Source organism: Papio anubis, chromosome 8, assembly GCF_008728515.1.
Source record: "Papio anubis isolate 15944 chromosome 8, Panubis1.0, whole genome shotgun sequence".
In the NCBI taxonomy this organism is placed as follows: Eukaryota; Metazoa; Chordata; class Mammalia; order Primates; family Cercopithecidae; genus Papio; species Papio anubis.
Window position 1 is genome coordinate 21,509,741 of NC_044983.1, and position 23,516 is coordinate 21,533,256.

A 23,516-nucleotide genomic window follows, 5' to 3' on the forward strand; every position below is an offset into this window, starting at 1 on the left:
TTCCCCACTTCCTAGCTATATTAAGAGCCTCAATTTCTTCTTCCAAATATAGAAATTACCTTCCTTGTGTGTGTGTGTGTGTGTGTGTGTGTGTGTGTGTGTGTGTGTGATGGTTAAATGAAATAATGTGAAGATCCCTAGCACACAGCATCGAATCAGTCATGTTAATTTTCTTCTTTCCTTCCTTTGAATCTAGAACCTCTGATTGTGGGGCTCTGTGCTTCATACTTAGTAAATATTGACCGAGTGAATAAGTATAAATTTCTATTCCAATATTCACAACCTATCAATAATACCTTTCCCTCTGACCTAATTACATTGGAATGCAAGCTGACAAATTCATTCCTTGTCATTTTTCATATTAAGACATTTAAGTCTTAAGGAATAATTAGTTATTTCTATGAGGGCACTTTTACGTTTTTAACAAGAAACTCCTAGATGTGAATTTCTAGATATGAATTTTACCTATTGTGCAAGGCTGGAAGTAAGAATATTAGGATTTTTTCATGAGTAGTTGGACCTGACCCGTGCCCTTCAAAACAGCTCGCCTATATGCCTGTTTGCCTCTGAAATTCACTTGTGTAGTAAAGGCAGTAGGCAAATGTTGAGGTAATTTATGGCATACAAAGATCTGGGATCAGAAAATCTCACCCTAGCAGATAATCAAGGCTTATGTCTAGACAGGAATTATGGGTTATAAGGTTGGACCAAGGAGGGGCAGAGCAAGGCACGATCCCAGCCCAGCATAGCTGACTTCCAAGGCAATACACCAGCTCAGCTGCACACACCTGCTTGCCCTGAAGGTAATGAGCCTCCAAACACGTGCTGGACATGGGTGCTCCAAAGGGGCTGTCAAGACCTGAGGCAGTGAGTGCTGCTGACACAGAGGGGAGAATAGGCTACCTGCAGTTACTTCTGCAGAACCAACAGGGAACGGCAATTCCTCAAGTCTCACCTCCTCCAAGAAGTCCACTCAGCTTACTTCCAACAATACCTGCAGCTGGCTCAGGAGGCTCAAAGGGTTGGACAGATTTCATTCCCTATCTGAGTCCATTTCCAAACAGATGTCTCAGGAAGGCAGAAGGAAGGAGTAACTTAAAAGGCTTCAGTGGCCGGGCGCAGTGGTTCACGCCTGTAATCTCAGCACTTTGGAAGGCCGAGGCGGGCACATCACCTGAAGTCGGGAGTTTGAGACCAGCCTGGCCAACGTGGTGAAACCCCGTCGCTACTAAAAATACAAAAATTAGCCAGGCATGGTGGCAGGTGCCTGTAATCCCAGCTACTCGGAAGGCTGAGGCAGGAGAATCGCTTGAACCCAGGAGGCGGAGGTTGCAGTGAGCCAAGATCACACCGTTGTACTCCAGCCTGGGCAACAAGAGCAAAACTCTGTCTAAAGGAAAAAAAGAAAAAAGTCTCCAGCTTTCCCACCTTTCAGCATGGACAGTGAATTAGAAGGTGCGAAGAGGCAATTTGCAGTAACCTTTGGGGGTCTGATAATTTTCTCGTGCACAGACTGGAGGGAACAATTCTACAGCAGTTTCCCTCCGCTATGGACATAAAGACTTTCCTACTCTCTGCCTGTTTTATGTATTTATTTACCACTCCCTGGGCCCCCTGTCCTGCTTGAAGAGGATCACTTCTACTTTTATACAGCAACCTGGACACCACATGGGCTGGTGTGGAAGGTGGGCTTCTGTGAAAGAGATGTTGGATTTTTTTTTTTTTTTTTTTTTTGAGATAGAGCTTTTCACGCCTGTTGCCCAGGCTGGAGTGCGGTGGTGTGATCTCGGCCCACTGCAACCTCTGCCTCCCAGGTTCAAGCAATTCTCCTGCCTCAGCCTCCCAAGTAGCTGGGATTACAGGCACACACCACCACACCCAGCTATTTTTTTTTCTTTCTTTCTTTCTTTTTTGTATTTTCAGTAGAGAAGGGGTTTCGCCATGTTGGCCAGGCTGGTCTTGAACTCTTGACCTTAAGTGATCTGTCTGGCTCAGCCTCCCAAAGTGCTGGGATTACAGGCATGAGCCACCACACCCAGTCAAAATTGGATGTTTAAAAGTAAAACAGAACCTATATGTATTAATCATTCATCAGTATCAATCTGTTTTTGATCAGTAACAATCAGCATGTGAAAAGTGCTAAGACAGGTATTCACTCATTTCATCCTCTCGTCTGGATAAGCACTGCCCAATAAAACCGTAATGCGAGCTACATATGAAATTTTAAATTCTCTAGTAGCCACATTCCAAAAGTAGAATGAAACAGATGAAATCAATGTTAAAGATGTATTTTATTTGATGCAATATATCCCAAATATTATTTCGATATGGAATCAATACAAAAACTATTAATGAGATGTTTTGCGTTCTTTTTTCTTTTTGTACTAAGTCTTTGAAATCCAGCATGTACTTTGTGTTTGTAGTGCATCTCAGTTCCAACCAGCGCCTTGCAAGTGTTTGGTGGCCCCATATGCTGGTGGCTGCCATACTGCACAACATAGCTTTGGACAACCCCCTGAGCAAGGTATTATCAGCATCCCTATTTTCCTAAGGAAAAACCGAGGGACAGAAAGGCTCCATGATTTTCCTATAGTCACACTGCTAAAAAGTGATCAAGCTGAAATTTGTAACCAGGCCAGCCAGATACCAGAGCAGACACTCTTATTCACTAATTGTTGAGGTCAGGAGTTCGAGACCAGCCTGGCCAACATGGTGAAATCCCGTCTCTACTAAAAAATACAAAAATTAGCCAGGCGTGGTGGCACACACCTGTAATCCCAGCTGCTCAGGAGGCTGAGGCAGGAGACTCGCTTGAACCCTGGAGGTGGAGGTTGCAGTGAGCTGAGCTCATGCCACTGCACTCCAGCCTGGGCAACAGAGCAAGACTCCTTCTCCAAAAAAAAAAAAAGAAAGAAAACAAAATATAAGTGCTCTGTGTCTCTTATGATGTCTTAGAATAAACAAATATGTACGTTCTCCATCTACCCTTCCAGACATTTGAGGACATCTGTACTAATGGCAGACACATTTCTCTTCTCCATACCTATTAGTCCTTGCTCGGAGATCTTAATTTCACAAAAGAAATAAAAAAGCCTGGTAGAGATATCACAGTGGGGAGAGTTTTTAGAAAACAGGCAGGTCTATTCTCAGCATTCACCTTGGAAGACCTCCAAGGGTGTCTCAACATCGACTGTCTAAGAAGCATCTGCTCCAGTGAAGCCACCTCCGTCCCCATCGTGGAAATTCCAGGACCCTCCTCTACCCTGAACACAAGCAGAGAGCATCTGCCAACTGGGTCAGCAGAACGTGGGAGACTCAGGCCAAGGATTTCCGTAGCTCCCTCCACACGCTCCAAAGAGACGCGGCTTTCACAGGCACACAAGCGTCCACAAGGGGAAGGCCTCCCAAGGTGCTGGGATTGCAGGCACAAGCCAAGGTGGGAGGCCCACCTTGGAGAGTATCCTGTTCAAACCTCGTTTGAGTGAGGTCTGGGAGCTGCTGTGGCAGATGGCCTTAATTATTCACACAGTTGAGCCCAGGAGTGGGTCATAATTAGAGGGACAAGGCAAAGTGCCGAAGGACTGAAGTCTCCAACTGACACAAAAGCCAGAGACCACCAGGAAAAGTTGGTTGTGCCTGGCTCTTCAGAAAGGGAAAATTATCCCCCTAATACGGTCTCACTGGGTTCTTGACTGCACGGCTGAGAACACTCTTACATTCAGTGCAATCCATTCAAGGCTACAACATTTGCACAGCTGATTCTAGTATAAGCTTTGCAAAACAAGAGGCACTGTGTCCTTGGGGGGTATCAGAGAGAGAGATCAGGAAATAATTCCTTCACATCAGAGGGACTCGGGGACTGAGATCAGCTTACCTTCCCCAGGGTCTCGGGTACCTCCCAATGCAGGGGCTCACTCAGACAGCACACAGCACACCCTTCCAGGAAGAGCAGGCGGGATGCTCTGCCCCCGCTTTACTGAACATAAGCGGCATTGACTCGTGGCTTATACATGCAGAAATTGGTTCAAATCTTATTTCTTCGCTTCTTAGCTCTGTGACCTAGGCCCACTTAGATTTTTCTAAGTCTCAGGATTTCATCTACCAAATGGAAACAACATGTAGTTAAAAACAACTTTTCTGGCTGGGTGCGGTGGCTCACGCCTGTAATCCCAGCATTCTGGAAGGCTGAGGCAGGTGGATCACTGGAGGTCAGGAGTTCGAGATCAGCCTGGCCAACATGGTGAAACCCCGTCTTTACCAAAAATACAAAAATTAGCCAGTCGTAGTGGTGGGCACCTGTAATCCCAGCTACATGGGAGGCTGAGGCGGGAGAATCACTTGAACCTGGAAGGTGGAGGTTGTAGTGAGCCGAGATCACGCCATCTCACTCCAGCTGGGGCAATAAGAATGAGACTCCATCTCCAAAAAAAAAAAAAAAAAAAACTTTTATAAGGAAAAATATGAAACATCTTTTCAAGCCTGCTGTAAAAATCTTAAGTTCCTGTCCCATAGTAGGTTGTCAATAAAAACAGCAGCTAATATATCTTGGTTCGAACTGGTGCTGCCTGCTAGATTCGGGTCAGGTTATTCAAGCACCAGCTACAGTTTTGAGTGATACTAAGCTGCATAATGCAGTTGTTTATATTTAATTTTTATCTTCAGCTTCCCCAAGTGTTATTTGGGGAACTGTGAGCTGCCAAGGCTGAGCCTACGTAGTTCCTTCTGGATCCAGCTCCTTGCAACAACTTAAAAACTAGAAATGGGCTGGGTGCTCATGCCTATAATCCTGGCACTTTGGGAGGCCAAGGTGGGATGATTGCTTCAGCTCAGGGGTTTGAGACCAGCTTGAGCAACATAGGGAGATCCTGTCTCTACAAAAAAATTTTTTTAAATTGGCTGGGCATGGTGGCAAATGCCTATAGTTCCAGCTACTCGGGAGGCTGAGGCAAGAGGATCACTTGAGCCCAGGAGGTCAAGGCTGCAGTGAGCAGTGATTGTACCACCGCACTCCAGTTCACCGTGGGCGACAGAGCTGAGACTTGTCTCCAAGAAAAACAAAAACAAAGAAACAAAAAATATACACACATACACACAAAACTAGACATGTACATTTACTCCAAAGAATATACAGTATTAGCAAAAAGCTTAATTATCTAAATAAAAAGGTGTCTTCTCATATACTGTATAAATTAGGTATGTGCAAAATTGTGCCACGTCTGCAAATAAGGCTTTTAAGCAGGAGGTTAGGGAAAAAAAGACTTTTAAGCAGGGCTTATATCAACCAGTGCTTGCGGATCTTGCTGAGAGCTGGGGAAGGGGGCTGGGTTGGAGGGAGAGAAAGAGGTTCCAAACCTTGATCTTACTCAAGGTTCTGAGTTGGTCATGAGCAGTACTGTTACAATTGTCCAACAAGCATCATTCATTGGAAGACATCATTAGCCCTTGAAGCACCTGTCACCCTAAGAACTTTCCAGTACACTCCAGAATCCCTGATTTTCTCATCCCAGTAGTAGTATTGTCCTGCTAATGGATGAGTGTTTGAAAATCCTTCATGAAGCCTCACTTAATTTTGACCCAGCAGAGCTAACAGAGGAAAAGAAGAAAATGTAAAACTGGCCTTTCCAGGGTCCTTTTCTTAGACTACCACCTTGATAGCTGAGTCAGTCTGCCTAGGAAGGAATGTGAAAGGCCTACTCCAAAAAACGCTCCAGTATCAAGATTTTCCTTGAAGCTACTCAAATTTTTTTCTTCCTCCAAAAGCAATCCCTTTTGAATCATTTCATCATCCACCTAAAAAGGCATTCTGTGTTATAGAATTCACCTGTTTAATGGTACCTTCTGGAAAATTCAGTGACAACTGGCTTCCTAGTTCATTCTTAAACACAGGAGAAACCCAGAACATGGCCTCTGATCAATGACACTTGACCTTATGTCACGCAGTCGAATAACGCCCCATGTGACCAACTGATTCCTAGTCAATAGCAACAATTGTTTTTATTACCAATAGCAGTAACAATTCCTAGTCATGCACAGATAAAGGAAAACACGTAAAAATTATACACTGTGTTTGGACATCATGCTTTTAGATTTTCAAGTGCCCTGACACGACCGGATCCTGATGTGATGCTCATTAACTGCCTCCTTCCCTAATATGAGTATGTGGGACATAGGACTCTCGCAAAGCAGGCTTCAATGGGACCCTACTTTGCTTGCCTGGCCTCCAGCAGGCCCCCAGTAAATAGGGAAGTGATTCATTCCTCCCAGCACTGGCTCCACATCTTGTGCCCTGGAGCTCCCAGCAACAGTCCTGCCTGCCCTCGATTTGAAGCATCTCATAAACAACCTGGCAGTTCTCAGCCAGGAACAGTGCCCTACCCTGCCAAGGGCACTTGCTTGCAACCGTGTGGCCCAGAGCTCGGCTGAATTCTTCCCTCCAGAATGTTCCGCTTGACATTTCTGCCAGATGCCTGCATTCACATTTGGGATCAGGGGCTAGGGTGGGGTCTCTCTCCTCCATCAGACCCTCCCTGCCTGTGATTCCTGCTTGGACCAACAGGAGAGATGAATGGTCCTCATTCATGGCCCAGAGCACACTGTGGAGTGGCGATCCCAGCTGTGGTCTGGGGCTGCTCCTGGCCCCACGGAGAACACATTCCTTTGTGGAAAGAGGCTGTCTTGGCTGAAAGGGGTTTGCTCAGAGAATGAGGGAAGGGGCTCGGGAGCCAGAGGACTCTTTAGAACCACCTTAGACAAGAACGGAGACTTTAACATCAGGCTTGGTTTGGGCTGTCTGGTCCACTTGGCCCTTGGCCAAAGATTCTACTTCAGTCTCCTCCATTTCTGGCCACAAAGTGGGAATGTTCAGGGCACAGTGAGATGGCGAGAAGGTAAGCATACAAAACTGCATTTTTTCCCCAGCCTCCAAAAAGAGGTCTTTGTTGGCATAATTTGTTGTGACCGATGGGGGCTCCCTTCAGCCCACCTCTGGCTCTGCATGGAATCTCATTCTGACCAGGCTGTTTCCTGGGAAGGTTGAAGGTACAGTTTCAAAGACTTTAAAATGTGCCTACCAGAGACTCTCAGATTGGATTAGAGTGCAAAAGCCAAATACATAGTGTCTATAAGACACATCTCTTCTCTGCAGCTCATAAAGAAGGAGCAGGGAAAATCCAAAATTGGTGATTTTGCTTAAAGGCAATTCAGAAGTGACTGAGACAAGCATATCTTATTAGTCTGTTTTCACACTACTGACAAAGACATACCTGAGACGGGGTAATTTATAAAGAAAAAGAGGTTTAATGGACTCACAGTTCCACGAGGCTGGGGAGGCCTCACAATCATGGTGGAAGGTGAAAGGCATGTCTTACATGGCTGCACACATGAGAGAATATGAGAGCCAAGCAAAAGGGATTTCTCTTTATAAAACCATCAGCTCTTGTAAGACTCATTCACTACCACAAGAACAGCATGAGGAAAGTTGCCCCCATGATTCAATTATCTCCCACCAGGCCCCTTCCACAACATGTGGGAATTATGGGAGCTACAATTTAAGATGAGATTTGGGTGTGGACACAGTCAAATCATATCAATGCCCATCGGGTTCATATTACCCAATCCCTACACCCTAAACAAACAAACAACAACAAAACAAGAAATGTGGTTTGACTATAAGGTAACACGCAAGAATTGGAAAAACATGGCCAGGATCTCAGAGTGGTCTCAGATTCAAATCTGGCTTCTGCAAATGGGGAAGAGTTTTAGGGTCTTCACGGGCTACATAAGAAGTTAAAGTGCTCAGCATAGTGACTGTCTCAGTCACCAAAATTATAAAATCAGCAACAACCTGAATAAAATCCAGGAGGCATATCATCTGTCATTCCCATCCACCACTCTTGAGTAACAGGCTTTAATCATCCTCCCCAACTACACACACACACTCTCTCAGACACACTGTTTCTCAGAGTTAATCATCTATGGCCAAATCGGTCTGAGTTTCTGTGCCACTTTCAAGGCAATGTTGAATCCACAAAAGGCAGGCAAGGGGGAGGTGATCAGAACCCAAATACCAACCCAAATCCTTGGTAAGCAACGAAATCACTGCAAGCAAGTCCAGGGATTACAGGGATGGGGCCCGTGGCATGAAAATTCCTGGAGGGGGAGTGCCGAGATTTGGCCTAGGCATAGATGCTGAGGTCAGGAGGGGTTTGGGTGGTTGGAAATAAGATGAGTGTACTGGGTGAAAGATGGCGGGAGTCCTGGGCTGGAGGGAGTACAAAACCAGTTTTTCTGAGATGACTCATCAAAAGTGGCCAGGGAGGCACCTTCTGAGCTGAGTCCTCAAGTGACATCCTACCTATGCCCTTCCTGCTTAGCTTGTCGCGTGCCTCACGTGAGGCTTATCACAGCAGACCTCGCCCTTGGCTCCATATACCTTTTGCATCTCCAGAAGCTGCCAGGCCAAGTTCTCATCCAAGCAATGCAACCTGGGCCAACAGTCAATTCTTCAGGCCTGTGCTTGTCCTATGAGAGCCAAACCCAGAGAACCCAGTGATGACAGGGGCCGCTGGTACAGAGACCATGGCCACATTTTCAGCTTGTCTGGAAATTTCTGGCTCCATAAGGTGGTCAGGTAGGAGTGCTGGTCTGAAGTTCATTAAGAGCCCGTGATCTGGAACTTTGTGGCCCATCACAGCATTGGATCCTGTCCAGAAGCCTAAGGAGCAATAGCAGCAGGCACCAAGTGTCACATCACTGAAGCTGGCCGGGCTTGGCTGCTACAATGCCAGCTGGTGCTGGGTCACCAGGGACCATTCATCAAAGTAATGTCATCCACAGGGTAGTGGCATATAGAGAGAGACCTGCAGGTCCTCACATTTACTGAGGGGACAGACCTTGTCAGCTACCTGTGAAGCTGATCAGTTTCACTGGTGCTGATCACATGCCTCTTCTGGGCCTCTTTTTTAAGAATGATTCTAATATTCTCACTGCGTCTCCAGACTGCATTGGCCCCCACTACCAGTGACAGGATGTCTCCATCCTCTTTAGCATGACACAAACTAGCTTCAACCTGCTACCCTGAGCTCCAGCCATGCTGACCTGTGCACAAGGCGTTCCAACTGCTTTTACACCTCCCTGCCTTTGGACTTGCCATTTCCTGTTCTAGAATATCACATATCCACTTCATGAACACCTACTCTTTAAGAATCTACTCAAATGTGTGTATAAAACATCCTAAGGAATCTGCCAAAAACTATTAAAACTGGTAAATGAGTTCAGTAAGGTTATGGGAGAACAATATTAATATACAAAAATTAACTATATTTCTACATACAATGAAAAATTCAAAATGAAATAAAGCAATCCCATTTACAATAGCATCAAAAATAATAAAATACTTGGGAGTAAGTTTAACAAAAGAAGTGTAAACTTTATACTCTGAAAACTACAAAACATTGTTAAAAGAAATTAAAGAAGATCTAAATAAATGGAAAACATCCCATGTTCATGGATTAGAAGACTTAAATGGTTAAGATGAGAATACTCCTCAAATTGATCTACAAATTCAACACAATTTCTATCAGAATCCCAGCTGACTTCTTTGTAGAAACTGGCAAGCTGATTGATTCTACAATTCCCATGGAAGTGCAAGAGACCCAGAATAGCCAAAACAATTCTGAAAAGGAGAACAAAGTAAGAGGACTCATACTTCCTGTTTTCAAAACTTACTACAAAAGTCAAGGCAGTATGGTACTGGGATAAGGAGAGACATATAGATCAATGGAATAAAACTGAGAGTCCAGAAATAAACTCATATATATATCTACGGTCAATTGGTTTGTACAAGGTCCCAAGATCATTCAATAGGGAAAGAATAGTCTTCAAAAAACAGTGCTGGAACAACTGCATAGCCACATGCAAAAGAATGAAGTTGGAGCCCAACCTCACAGCATTTACAAAAATAACTGAAAATGGATCAAAGACCTAAATGTAAAAGCTAAAACCGTAAAACTCTTAGAATAAAACATAGAGTAAGTCTTCATGGATTTGGCAGTGATTTCCTTTTTTTTTTTTTTTTTTTTTTTGAGACAGAGTCTCGCTCTGTCACCCAGGCTGGAGTGCAGTGGCGTGATCTCGGCTCACTGTAAGCTCCGCCTCCCGGGTTCACACCATTCTCCTGCCTCAGCCTCCCGAGTAGCTGGGACTACAGGCGCCCGCCACCACGCCCGGCTAGTTTTTTTTGTATTTTAGTAAAGACGGGGTTTCACCGTGTTAGCCAGGATGGTCTCGATCTCCTGACCTCGTGATCCACCCACCTCGGCCTCCCAAAGTGCTGGGATTACAGGCATGAGCTACCACGCCCGGCCTGGTAGTGATTTCTTAAGACATTACACCAAAAGCACAAGAAACAAAAGGAAAATACATGTAAATTAAACTTTATCAAAATAAAAAAAGCTTCTGCACATCAAACAGAAAATGTTTTGAAGATGCTTTAGGAACCAGGGCAGCAGTGGTGATGGTGATAAAAAAGGGTGATGACCAAATAGTTATCACACTTATTCTACTGTTTTGTCAATGTCTATTTGCATGTCTGTTTCTCTCTTAAGCTGGTGATCCCTCTAGAGGGTAAGCATCTGTAGCTTATACGCTTCTGGATCCCCTGTGCTCAACACAGAACAGACGTCGAATAAATGTGATTTGAACTGGAAAGAAAAAAGACACTGTCAAGAAAGGGAAAAGATAACCCACAGAATGGGAGAAAATATTTATAAATCATATATCTGCAATGGTCTAGAATTCAGAATATGTAAAAATCATTTATAATTTAACAATAAAAAGACAAGAAACCCAGGCCGGGCGCAGTGGCTTATGCCTGTAATCCCAGCATTTTGGGAGGCCAAGGTGGGTGGATCATCTGAGGTCAGGAGTTTGAGACCAGCCTGGCCAACATGGCAAAACCTCGTCTCTACTAAAGATACAAAAATTAGCCAGATGTGGTAGTATGTGCCTGTAGTCCCAGCTACTCAGGAGGCTGAGGCAGGAGAATCGCTTGAACCCAGGAGGTGGAGGTTGCAATGAGTCGAGATCGTGCCACTGCACTCTAGCCTGGGTGACAGAGTGAGACTCTGTCTCAGGAAAAAAAAAGACAACCAACCCAAATAAAAATGGGCAAAAACTTAAATATACACTTCCCCAAAGAAGATATACAAATGGCTTACAAGCACATAAAAAGATGTGCTACATCACTCGTCATTAAGCAAACACAAAGTACCATGAGACACCACTTCTTACCCATAAAGGTGGCTGGAATTTTTTTCTAAGTGGAAAATAAAAAGTGTCGGCAAAGACGTGGAGAAATTAGAACCTTCATATGTTGCTAGTGGTGTAAAATGCTACAGCCACTGTGAAAAACAATTTGGTGATTCCTCAAAAAGCTAAACGTAGAATTACTATATGACCCAGCAGCCCCTCTCCTAAGTACATACCCCCCAAAATTGAAACACATTGAAACAGGTGTTCAAACAAAACTTTCACATGAATGTTCATAGCAGTACTATTCATAATGCTCAAAGGGTGGAAACAATCCAAATGTCTGTCAACTATAAATGGATTAACAAAATAATAAAACTATTCCATTAACAAAAATGGAAAACAATAGAATATTATTCGGCCATAAAAAGTAATGAAATAACTGACACATGCTACAACATGGGTGAGGCTTAAAAACATTAGGGGAGCACTGTTGCTCACGCCTGTAATCCCAGCACTTTGGGAGGCCAGGGCGGGTGGATCACGAGGTCAAGAGATCGAGACCATCCTGACCAACATGGTGAAACCCCGTCTCTACTAAAAATACAAAAATTAGCTGGGCGTTGTGGCGCACGCCTGTTGTTCCAGCTACTCGGGAGGATGAGGCAGGAGAATTGCTTGAACCCAGGAGACGGAGGTTGCAGTGAGCTGAGATGGCACCACTGCACTCCAGCCTGGTGACACAGCAAGACTCTGTCTCAAAACAAAAAAACAAACAAACCCCACATATTTACACAAATTATCCAAAATTGGCAATATAGAGACAGAAACTAGATTAGTGGCTGTTTAAGGCTGGGAGGATAGGCGGTGGTGGCTAACGGATACGGACTTCTCTTTATGTTGATGAAAACATTTTAAAGTTGACTGGGGTGATATTTGCACATACCTGTGAATATACTGAAATACATTGACTTGTACGTTTTAATGGGTGAATTGGCTGATACGCAAATTATATTTCAATAAAGCCTTTTTTAAAAGAATCCACTTCGATGACACTTGAAAGTGTCATGCAGGCAGCATGGGGTTGGTTGCCAGGCATCAGAATATTACTCTTAAGACTTTATTATTATTATTTTATTATTTTTGGAGGCAGAGTCTCATTCTGTCGCCCAGGCTGCAGCACAGTAGCACGATCCTGGCTCACTGCAACCTCCACCTCAGCCTCCTGAGTAGCTGGGATTACAGACATGCACCACCACGACTGGCTGATTTTTGTACTTTTAGTAGAGATGGGGTTTCACCCTGTTGCCCAGGCTGGTCCCGAACTGCCGAGCTCAGGCAATCCCCCCACCTTGGCCTCCCAGTGTGCTAGGATTACAGGTGTGAGCCACCGTGCCCAGCCTTATTTCTAAATACACACATGAACTATCAGAGTCACTAATAAATCATTCTACTTAAGAAGAGAGAGAGAGCCAGGCACGGTGGCTCACGCCTGTAATCCCAGCACTTTGGGAGGCTGGGGCAGGTGGATTGCCTGAGGTCGGGAGTTTGGGGGTAGCCTGACCAACGTGGAGAAACCCCATCTCTACTGAAAATATAAAACTAGCTGGGTGTGGTGGCGCATGCCTGTAATCCCAGCTACTCGAGAGGCTGAGGCAAGAGAATTGCTTGAACCCGGGAGGCAGAGGCTGCGGTGAGCCAAGATCGGGCCACTGCACTCCAGCCTGGCAACAAGAGTGAAACTCCGTCTCAAAAAAAAAAAAGACGAGAGAGAGAGAGAGAGAGAGAGAGAGAGAGAGATCAGACGGGAAGGGAAGGAGGAAGGAAGGAAATGAGGAGGGCAGACAGGATACAGCCAAAGAATGCCTAGACTCGTGCTTCAGCAGAAGCTGCCAGAAAGGCAGTTCTCCAGGTGGATTTGAACCCTACAATGGCCGAGGGGCAGCCTGGAATGATCCCTAGTGGTGATCCCCTAACACAGCTACAACTGCAAATCTCAATAGGCTGTACCCTCCATCCTTAGACGTTTTAAGGAAAGGAGCTACTTAAATCTCCTGACTAATCTGTGATTATAAACTGACTCTTTCAAATCACAGATTATAAACTGTGTTCTTTCAAATATCTCTTCCAAACCCCCTCATAGTAGAGAAAATCAACATCCAGTCCCAAGATCTTGAGGTGTAACTGAAGCAGCCATATTTGGGCATGAAAACGTGTTTGAAATCTCCTGCTTTGCCTTTAAATTCATGCACTCTTGCTAATGTTCCATTCTTAATGTAGTAGCAAGGGCACGTTCACTTTGTAAAAGTCCATCCATAACAGGCATTTGTACACCAATGTTCACAGCAGCATTATTCCCAGTCACCAAAAGGTGAAAACAACCCACATGTCCACCAGGGGAGGAGGAGATAAACAAATGTGGTCTATCCATACAGTGGGATATTATTCAGGCTCAAAAAGCAAGGACATTCTGACGCAGGTTACAACATGAAAAAACCCAGAAGCCATGCTAAGTAAAACGAGCCAGACATGAAAAGACAAATATCACATATTCCACTTACATTAAGTACCTAGAGTTCAGTCATACTCATGGAGACAGAAAGTAGAATGGGGGCTGCCAGGGATTGGTGGGAGGGGGCGATGGGAGTTAGTGTTCAATGGGCACAGAGTTTCTGTTTTGGAAGATGCAAAAGTACCAGAGATGGCTGATGGTGATGGTAGCACAGCAGTGTCAACATACTTAACGCCACTGCACTGTACACTTGAAAATAGTTAAGATGGTGAGTTTTATGTTATTTATATTTTACCACAACAAACACAAAAGCAACCCAAAAAGCCTATATGGGTATATACTTAGGATCAGTGTGATTTTACTGATATGCTATTCTTGGGGTGGGTGAAAGCATCTTTAGAAATATGCTTTTCCGGCCGGGTGTGGTGGCTCACGCCTGTCATCCCAGCACTTTGGGAGGCCGAGACGGGCGGATCACGAGGTCAGGAGATCGAGACCATCCTGGCTAACACAGTGAAACCCCGTCTCTACTAAAAATACAAAAAATTAGCCGGGCATGGTGGCGGGCGCCTGTGGTCCCAGCTACTCAAGAGGCTGAGGCAGCAGAATGGTGTGAACCCGGGAGGTGGAGCTTGCAGTGAGCCAAGATTGTGCCACTGCACTCCAGCTTGGGAGACAGAGCAAGACTCTGCCTCAAAAAAGAAAAAAAAATGCTTTTCCCTGGGTATCATGGTGGACGCCTGCAATCCCAGCTACTCGGGAGGCCGAGGCAGGAGAATCTCTTGAACCTGGAAGGTGGAGGTTGCAGTGAGCCGAGATCGCACCACTGCACTCCAGCCTGGGTGACAGAGTGAGACTCTGTGTCAAAAAAAAAAAAAAAGAAAAGAAAAGAAATGTGCTTTTCTCAATTTTATATTTGTAATTGTTTTAGAAAGATATTTAGAAAAGTATCTTTCTCACTACATCTTTGAGTCATGCAGGCACCCTGAAGAGCTGTACTGTGTTTACCTTAGTACCCCAATGGTATATCAGGACAAGACTGGGGGCACAAGAAGTTCATGGATCCAAGTTCCAGAAAGATATTATAAAGAAACTGCAAATCAAGTTGTTCACAAGTCATTACCATAAGTTATCTTGTCATAAGTGTATGTTTTATAGGCAAGCGGCATCATTTTTGTAGAAGATATCCTCGGCACTTTGCTGGCAACACATCAAGGAGGATATGTCTGTTGGCACAGGACATCCAGAGGGCCAGCTGTGTCTGCCTGTCTGACATGGATTGTAGGAATGAAAAAACTAAAAAGAAAACATCGCTCTTTGCTTGGAAGACTATAATTAAATATAATACTTAAGGTATCCCAAGTGAATGGATCAAAAGCCCTGGACAAGAAGAACCTACTAACTGTGTTCCTAACCACACCCTCAGCATCTGCTTAGTTCTTGTTCTCATCTGCCACACACGCTACTTGTCTGGTAATATTGTTACTGCCACAGGAAGTGCAAAAGATTTGTTAAAACTCTGGACAGAAATCTGAACTGAACAGTCCCCATCATCCTTTATCATCATCAATCAAGTGGCTATTCTTTCTTAGTTTGTTTTTGAGACAGGGTCCCACTCTGTTGCCCAGACTGGAGTACACTACAGCCTTGACCTCCTCATCATCCTTCATCATCATCAATCAAGTGGCTATTCTTTCTTAGTTTGTTTTTGAGACAGGGTCCCACTCTGTTGCCCAGACTGGAGTACACTACAACCTTGACCTCCTGGGCTAAAGCCATCTTCCTGCCTCAGCCTCCCGAGTAGCTGGGACTATACCACGCCTGGCTAATTTTTTTTTCTTTTTTTGTAGAGACGGGGTCTCCCTATGTTGCCAGCTATTCTGAAAAGGTGCCTAGAGACGTCCCTGACGCTGGTCACGGAAGAAGGGCTGCCAACACGCTCGGCTAAGATGTGTTCCCTGCTGAGCAAGTGCTGTGTTGAACAGCAGTGGGTGCATGTGTGGAATGACTCAGGTGAGAGATTTCTGATGTCTTGCTTCAACTTACACAGGACTGAAGACTTAAGAGACTCAGCTGTGTGTTGCTCTGGCTGCATCTCTGTGAATGTCTGGTTGGCCCTTCCTTTTCTAGCCTGCAACTGCTATTCCCTGCTATTCTGTGAGCCTAGAGCAGGCCACTTCATCTGAGGCCTCATGGACCACCCAGGGTGTGAATGCCATGCAGACCGACCACAAAAGCCTTTCTCCAGGAGGAAATGGATGGTGACAGTAACAAGCTGCTCATTTAAAGCCAGGCAGCCCCTGGGAACAGGAAATCATATCTCCTTGCTGTGGTTTGAATACGTGTCCCTCCAAAAAAATTCATGTTGAAATTTAATCCCCAATGTGGCAGTTTTGAGAGGTGGGGCCTTTAAGAGGTGGTTGAGTCATGAGTGCTCTGCCCTCATAAAGTGATGAATCCATTCATCAATTAATAGATGAATGGGTTATCAACAGAAGGGAATTGGTGGCTTTACAAGAGGAAGAGAGACTTGAGCTAGCATGTTACCATGCTCAGCCCCCTTACGATGTGATGTCCTGCATCACCTTGGGATTATGCCAAGTCCCCACCAGCAAGAAGGCCCTCACCAGATACAGCTCCTGGACTTTGGACTTCTCAGTCTCCATAACTGTAAGAACTAAATTTGTTTTGTTTAATAAACTACCAACTTTCAGGTACTCTGTTATAAGCAACAGAAAATGGACTAAAATACCTCCTAAGGCTCCCCAAATTTTAAAATGAAGGAAGCAGTGATGCTTGTGCAACTGCAGCTGCTGGTGTGGAATCACCTAGAAATTCTTCCTCCATGAAGACAGCCTATTAGCTAAGGAAAAAGAATCTATGACCGTCAGAAGGCAGGGTGGTTTAAGGTTAATGTCTTGCCACTTTGCAGTTCCTCCAGTTGAATGGAATTGGGTTGACCAGTTTCTCTGCCTCTAACTGGCTATTTTATGGAAGGTCGGTTCATTCCCTATTTCAAAGCAACAAGCATAACAGCAGAACATCTAGGAATCCTGTGAAAAGGGAATTCTTTTTCCCACATGACCTGCCAAGAAAGGAGAATTCCAACTCACGAGTCTCATTAACAAGGGGGAGAAATTTCTCCATCACTGCATTTCAAAAGCAAATAAACATAAGTAATGAAAATGCTAAAAGCAGAAGGCTCTGGTGTTGTATTAGTCTGTTCTCATGCTGCTAATAAAGACATACCTGAGACTGGGTACTTTGTAAAGGAGGTACTTTGTAAATGCCACATGGCTGGGGAGGCCTCACAATCATGGCAGAGGACAAAGGAAGAGCAAAGGCACATCTTACACGGTGGCAGGCAAGAGAGCATGTGCAGGGGGACTCCTATTTATAAAACCATCATATCTCATGAGATTTACTCACTACCACAGGAACAACTGGGGAAAGATCTATCCCCATGATTCAATTGCCTTTCATCGGGTCCTTCCTACAACACATGGGAATTATGGCAGCTACAATTCAAGATGAGATTTGGGTGGGGACACAGCCAAGCCATATCAGGTGTTACATATCTTCATTGGTCAAATTGCAGAATAAAGTTGTGCATAAACTAACGATTTCAATGGGAAGCCTACATACCCCCACTTCTCTGTCATAGGATTTGAGGGCTTCAGCATGAAGGTACCAGCTGTCAGAGTACTCAGGTGACGCTCAAAGAAGGGAGATTGTCCTCTACCAGATTTCTTTCTGGGGCCTTTGTTTCTTCCAGGAATCCCAGCAACAGTCAATTCACTCATCCTATTTTTATACCTTGGAGTCAAATAATGAGGAAGTATACTGCTCTCCAGTTCAGAAAGGGCAGCTCTGAGCTCTTACAGTTTTGCAATGAGCTAGGAAACAAACCCTGGCTTCCTGACTTTGCAGTTCATTTATCTCAAGCACCAAATGTCCAATTACTAAATATTTACACAGGGATTTCTGACAGCAGGTGTATAGGAAGTGATAAGTCCAGGATGAAGCCTGAGCCAAGAAGAACTCTTCAGAGAGCAGCTGAGAGTCCATGAGTAACCTGGAGAACCAGAACCACCAAAGCCCAGCCATGAGGAGGCTGGGTTAGACCCTGGCTCCCTGGGTCACCAGCTGTGCCCTCTGGACAGCTTATCTGTTTACCCATTTCCTCAGCTGAGAAATGAATTTGAAAATACCCACCTAACTCTTTAGTGGGACCTTGTGAGAATCAAATGACATCGTGGACAGAAAAGTGGTTTGAAAGGAATAACATACAATAGGAATGTAACAAGTTACACAAATCAACAGAACTCAGATCGACTATAAAAAAAGACATTTTGGGGAAAATTGGGAAATGTTTAAATATAGACTGCTATCTGGCATTAGATGATACCAAATAGTTTTTTTTTTTAGTTTTCTTAGGTCTAAAGATAACATCATAGTTATTTAATATCTTTAGAAATCACACTGAAATACGTAGCAATGAAATGACATGATGTATGGGATTTGCTTTAAACTACTTCAATGACAGAGAAAGGGATAGATGACGTACATGTGGCAAAATCGCTGTTGAAACTCAGTGAGAAGCTTATGAGTCATCATTACACCCTTCTCTCTACCTTTCTGCATACTTGAAATTTTTTTCGAATAAAAAGTAAACAATGTAGTGTTTTCTGGGACTCAACACCTTCGCTGATGGTCATGTCCAGAGCACAGAAAATCTGTTTCCTTCACAAAGCCCTTCCACACTGGCCATCTAGAGGTCAAAGGACAAGGACTTGGGAAGAGGCCAGGAAAGGCCAGGCAAGGAGCCCAGTTGGAAAGAAAATAAATAGAAGCATCTTTGCAGAATCTCCTATCTGTGATGCTTAAAATGTCAGCCAATGTGTGATGTCAAGTACATGTTTCGTTTTCAGACCTGAGTTTCATACTCAATTTTGTCACTCAATGCCTAAGTGACCTTAGACTAAGTCACTTTCTAACACAAACTTACAGGGAAGCAAATGCACGTGCATGCACAAACACACATATACATACACATGCACACATATGCACTCATATACACACAAGTGCACACGCGCATGCAAACTCATACATATGCAAACATGCACACAAACACCAATATACATACACACACATACAGGTGTGCACACACATGCATACAGGAATGCATATGCACACACATAAACATGCAAACATGCACACAGGAATACACACGCGCACACACACACACATGCAAACATGCACGCAAACATGCACACAAATACACATACAAGTGTGCACACAGGACCACATAAGCACACACATGCACATACACATACACACACTTGCACACACATATACACCCATGTGTGCACATAAACACACACCAGTGCACATATATACACAAACACACGTGTGGGCACACGCGCGCACACATACATGTGTGCACACATACACGTGCACACATGCATACACAAACGTGCCCGCGCGCGCGCACACACACACATATACACACACACACAGATTAGTGACTCAATTTTCTTGGGGAGAGCACTGGTAGCCACCAGGGACCCATGAGGCGCATGCATTTTGTCATGGGTCTGATGGCCATTCCAGGGCAGATGTTAGGGACCAGGAAGAGGAATGGGACAAAGGTGAGGAGAGAGATTAAAAATTTAGTCAAGTTAGGATGCAGTGAGTCAGTCACTTACCTGGGAGCTGCCCAGGGAAATGAACTCTTCCTCTTCCATCCTAAACCCCACCCCTGACCATTAAGTACACGATACACCATCAATAACTAATTCATTCCACCAAAGATGACAAACGGTGTTCTGGGGTTCCAGGACAGACAGGCTAGCGGTGGTGTAAGGGAGGGACCTGGAGTAAGAGGTACGGTTTCAGTCCCCACACTGACTAACCCAGTGGCCCTGAGTCTCATCGTTTTTCTTCCTCTGGGAGTTAAAAAAAAAAAAAAAAAAAAAGGTACTGGTTTTGAGATCTCCGCAGTTTCAAGATCTTAGGGACGAAACTAATTTGGAGCATGTTTCTGTCATGCACATCTCTCCCCTCATCAGGGCTTGGAGTTTCCTAACCATATTGAGTAGTTCAGCCCCCTCCCTCGCCGAGTTCTGCGGTGTTCTCTTCCTCTCACCCTAGCTCCGCCCCGCACTCCTGCAGTTTTTTGATGGGTCTTAGCCCGGGCACCGAGAGGAGGGAACCTCGCTTGTTTCTCCCAATCATCTCTATTCCAGCGCTGATTCCTGGGACACTTTAGGCAGGCAGCTATACCTGGAAGGCTTCCAGATCTGGGTTGGTGAGAAGCGACGCGGTGGGCAAAGCTCCTGCGTAAAAGTCGTAGGCACTGGGGACCGTGGGACCAACGGCGCAAGATTGGGATCAGCTGTAGCCGTGGGTTCGCTCGTGCCCGTTCTTTCCAACTCCAGGGCTTCTCGATATGAGGCGGGAAAGGGTCCCTGGTCCCCGGAGAGCCAGGGAGACTTGGGAGTGCATACCTGGCGTGCCGAGCGCGCCTCTGCTCCCGCAGGACTCAGGCGCTCCCGCGCTCCCAACAGCCTTTCGGGCAGGCTGGGGGTTGAACCGGGTTCAGGCAGTGGGCGCTACAGCTCCCGGGCGCAGCCCCCGTGTTCCCGCCCCTACTCCGTCCCAGCCCAGCACTCTCTACATCCCCAAAACCACAGCCCCGAGGGTACCCACTGTCCCACGCCCCGTCGCCCCGCGTGCCCAACTCCTCAAAGCCAGAACTCGGAAGACGCTGTCCCTGGAGCCACGCTGCACTCTCCAAGACGCCCAACACGCACCGAGACTCGACTGGCTGTGTCCCGCGTGACTACGGGCTCTCGGGACGATCAAGGGATCCAGCGCCTCACTCCCCGGGCGCGCCAGCAGCTGCGCCGCACCCGGCCCAGACGAGGTGGAGCTGGGCGGGGCCGCCCGGGGCCGCAGGAGGACCCTTTAGCCTGCACGTCCTCTCATTGCTCCCCACAAGAAGTCTTCGGGAACCGCCAGGCACTTTCGAGAGGCAGCCCCGCGCAGGGCGAAGCCTGGAGACCCCACAGGGACGCTCCCGCTTTCTCGCGAACCGCTTCGGGGAGGGGGTGGCGCGGGAAGCGCTCTTACTTGGTTTCAGGGATCCGCAGTGGCCCGGCTGGGACCGCGCTCTCCACTGTGGTCTCCCTCTGCTTCAGCCGCCACGGAGCCCCTTTCCCCAGCAGAGGAGGCAGCTGAGGTCTTCGATGGCTGGAGAAAGCAAGCACCAACTGCAGGTAGCCGGGCGCAGGAGTCGCGCGTTTACTCTTTTCCCCCTTACTTTTAACCAGAGGAGGATGGCAAACCCCTCCCCGGACCCACCTCCTTCCCCGAAGGCGGCTGCCGCTGAAGGCCCGGCCTCCAGCCTCTTTTGTTGTAATTCGAGAGCGGCCCCTCCCAGCGCCAGAGGGAGCTCCGCGGGGGAGGCCAAGGCCTGCGGGGCAGCCCTTCCCAGGCTCCTCGCGCCCGGGTTTCCGGAGCCTGAGAAGCCGGGAAGGGGGCCTTTCCTCGGGAGATTTCTCTACCCCTTCCCCCACGCAGCGCTCCCAGAATTTAACCCTTCGATGCCCTTATCCAGCAGCCTTAGGGCCCGTGCCTTGTTCACCTCCTATCCCGAAAACCCTGGCCCTCCCTGGCACATAGTACACGCTCAATTAAAGCTGCCGAATGAAAGTGTTGAGAAACTTGCATCCATCTCGCCTGGGTTTCACCTCCCTTTTCCTGCAGGGGGAAAACCGATCCTGAACGAGTAAACAAACAGCCCCCTTTCGGCCAGCAGATCACATCTATGAGCTTGGCCAAGCCTCTCCTCCGAGGACTAATTTTCTTCTTTGTAAATTCAACGCTTTGGATTCCGTGACCTCTGGAGTCCTTCCTGGAATGGCAGGGCTGGGATTAACAAGCCCTGTGCTTGGGGACTGAACAGGACACAGCTAACGGGTGGCCATTGTGCAGAAGGACCTCCTGTGCCTGGCTCTGAGGCTCCTGGGTGGGGGATGGGCACGCTGGGAGAGCCCTCTGCACAGAGAGGGCTCCTTAAGCAACACCAGGGCTTTGCCAGGCCCAAGGAGGCAGCTAACTGCAAAACAAGGGACCCCTGTGCCGAAGCGGACTGTCACCTGAAAGGCAGCTCCTTTCTCAGTCCTCTCTTACTCCACCCCCTGACTAGACAAACCCTTCCCAAATCTCACCTCCAGCCCAGGCTTCTCTCCTAAGCCACGGATATTTAAATCCATTGGCCTCAGAAGGACTTTCACCTGGACATTCCCATGGCCATAGCTAACCAGGCAGGCCCCAAACCTTGACCCCTGTGAGCTCTCCCAGGCTCTCCCGTTGCCTCCTCCTTATCCTCCCCACTGATTAGTCTCTAGCTCTGGTGGGCAGTAGAGGGAAAGAAAGAGTCAGAGGAAGGGGGTGTAGTTATCAAAGGCAGGGGGAGGGATCTTTGTGGTGGTGGAATTGTTCAGTATCTTGAGATACAGAAAACCACACAGGTGATAAAATTGTATAGAACTTAATACACCAAATAAAATTTCAGCCTGTAGTCCCAGCTACTCGGGAGGCTGACAGGAGAATGGCGTGAACCCGGGAGGCGGAGCTTGCAGTGAGCCGAGATCGCGCCACTGCACTCCAGCCTGGGCGGTGAGCAAGACTCCATCTCAAAAAAAAAAAAAAAAAAAAAATCCTCCGTGGCTCCAGGGTCCTCAAAATGTAATCTGAATCCCTTGATTAAGCTGACAGGGCCCCTGGGGCATTTCCAGCCTGCCCATCTCCCAACCCCATCTCACCTCTCCCCCTGGGCCTTACTTTCTGTGCTCCTATAAGCCTTCTATTTCACACCCCAGGGCCTTTGAACATGACATTCCCTTGTCTTCTCTGTACAGTAATGCCTGGTTATTGAGCTTTCATTCAGCTGTCACACCCTACACAGTGCCTGGATATACCAGATGCTCAATAAATGCTAGTGAAACTGGGCTTTCCGCTTTCCCCATCTCCCATCCTTTCACTTCTAGTCCTATGCCCTCCTGCTAAAGCATTCACCAATAAGGTAGAAAATGAAAGGAGACCAACGTTGTAAATAATCTTTGTTACAAAGAAAAGCAAACTTCTTTTGAAATATTCAGAAAATATGTAAAAATATAAGGAAGAAATTGTCACTCTGGTGTTTTATCACCCATAAATACCCTACTGTTTGGGTATTTCCTTCAGAATATTTGTTCAACCAAATTGTAGTGATGCCTGATTTTTTTTTTTTTTTTTTTGGAGACAGAATCTAGCTCTGACTCCCAAGCTGGAGTTCAGTGGCGCAATCTTGGCTCACTGCAACCTCCGCCTCCCAGGTTCAGGCGATTCTCATGTCTGTCTCAGCCTCCCGAGTAGCTGGGATTACAGGCATGCACTACCATGCGTGCCTAATTTTTGTATTTTTAGTAAAGACAGGGTTTCACCATGCTGGCCCGGCTGGCCTCGAACTCCTGGTTTCAAGTGATCCACCCACCTCTGCCTCCCAAAGTGCTGGGGTTACAGACGTGAGCCACTGCACCTGGCCTCTGATTTTTTTTTTTTTTTTTTACCATATCATTTTGTGTTCATTTTTCAATGTAATTTTTAATGGTTTTAGACAGTTCTGGTCTGAAATTATTGTACAATGGAGTCATTTCTCCATTATTGGATATTCAGTTGTTTACAGCTTTTTGCTAGTGTAAATTACACC

The 23,516-nt window shown here is 46.2% G+C and overlaps 1 protein-coding gene across 1 annotated transcript in view; it reads right to left on the bottom strand.

Moving 5' to 3' along the window:
- The window catches only part of LOXL2 (lysyl oxidase like 2), a 100,203-nt gene extending 79,023 nt beyond the window's left edge, over nucleotides 1-21,180 (bottom strand). The window contains exon 1 of the mRNA XM_021942139.2: nucleotides 20,894-21,180. The gene's annotated coding sequence lies outside the window, so the exon portion shown is untranslated. The remainder of the gene's footprint in view (nucleotides 1-20,893) is intronic.
- Between the last annotated feature and the right edge of the window lie 2,336 nt (nucleotides 21,181-23,516).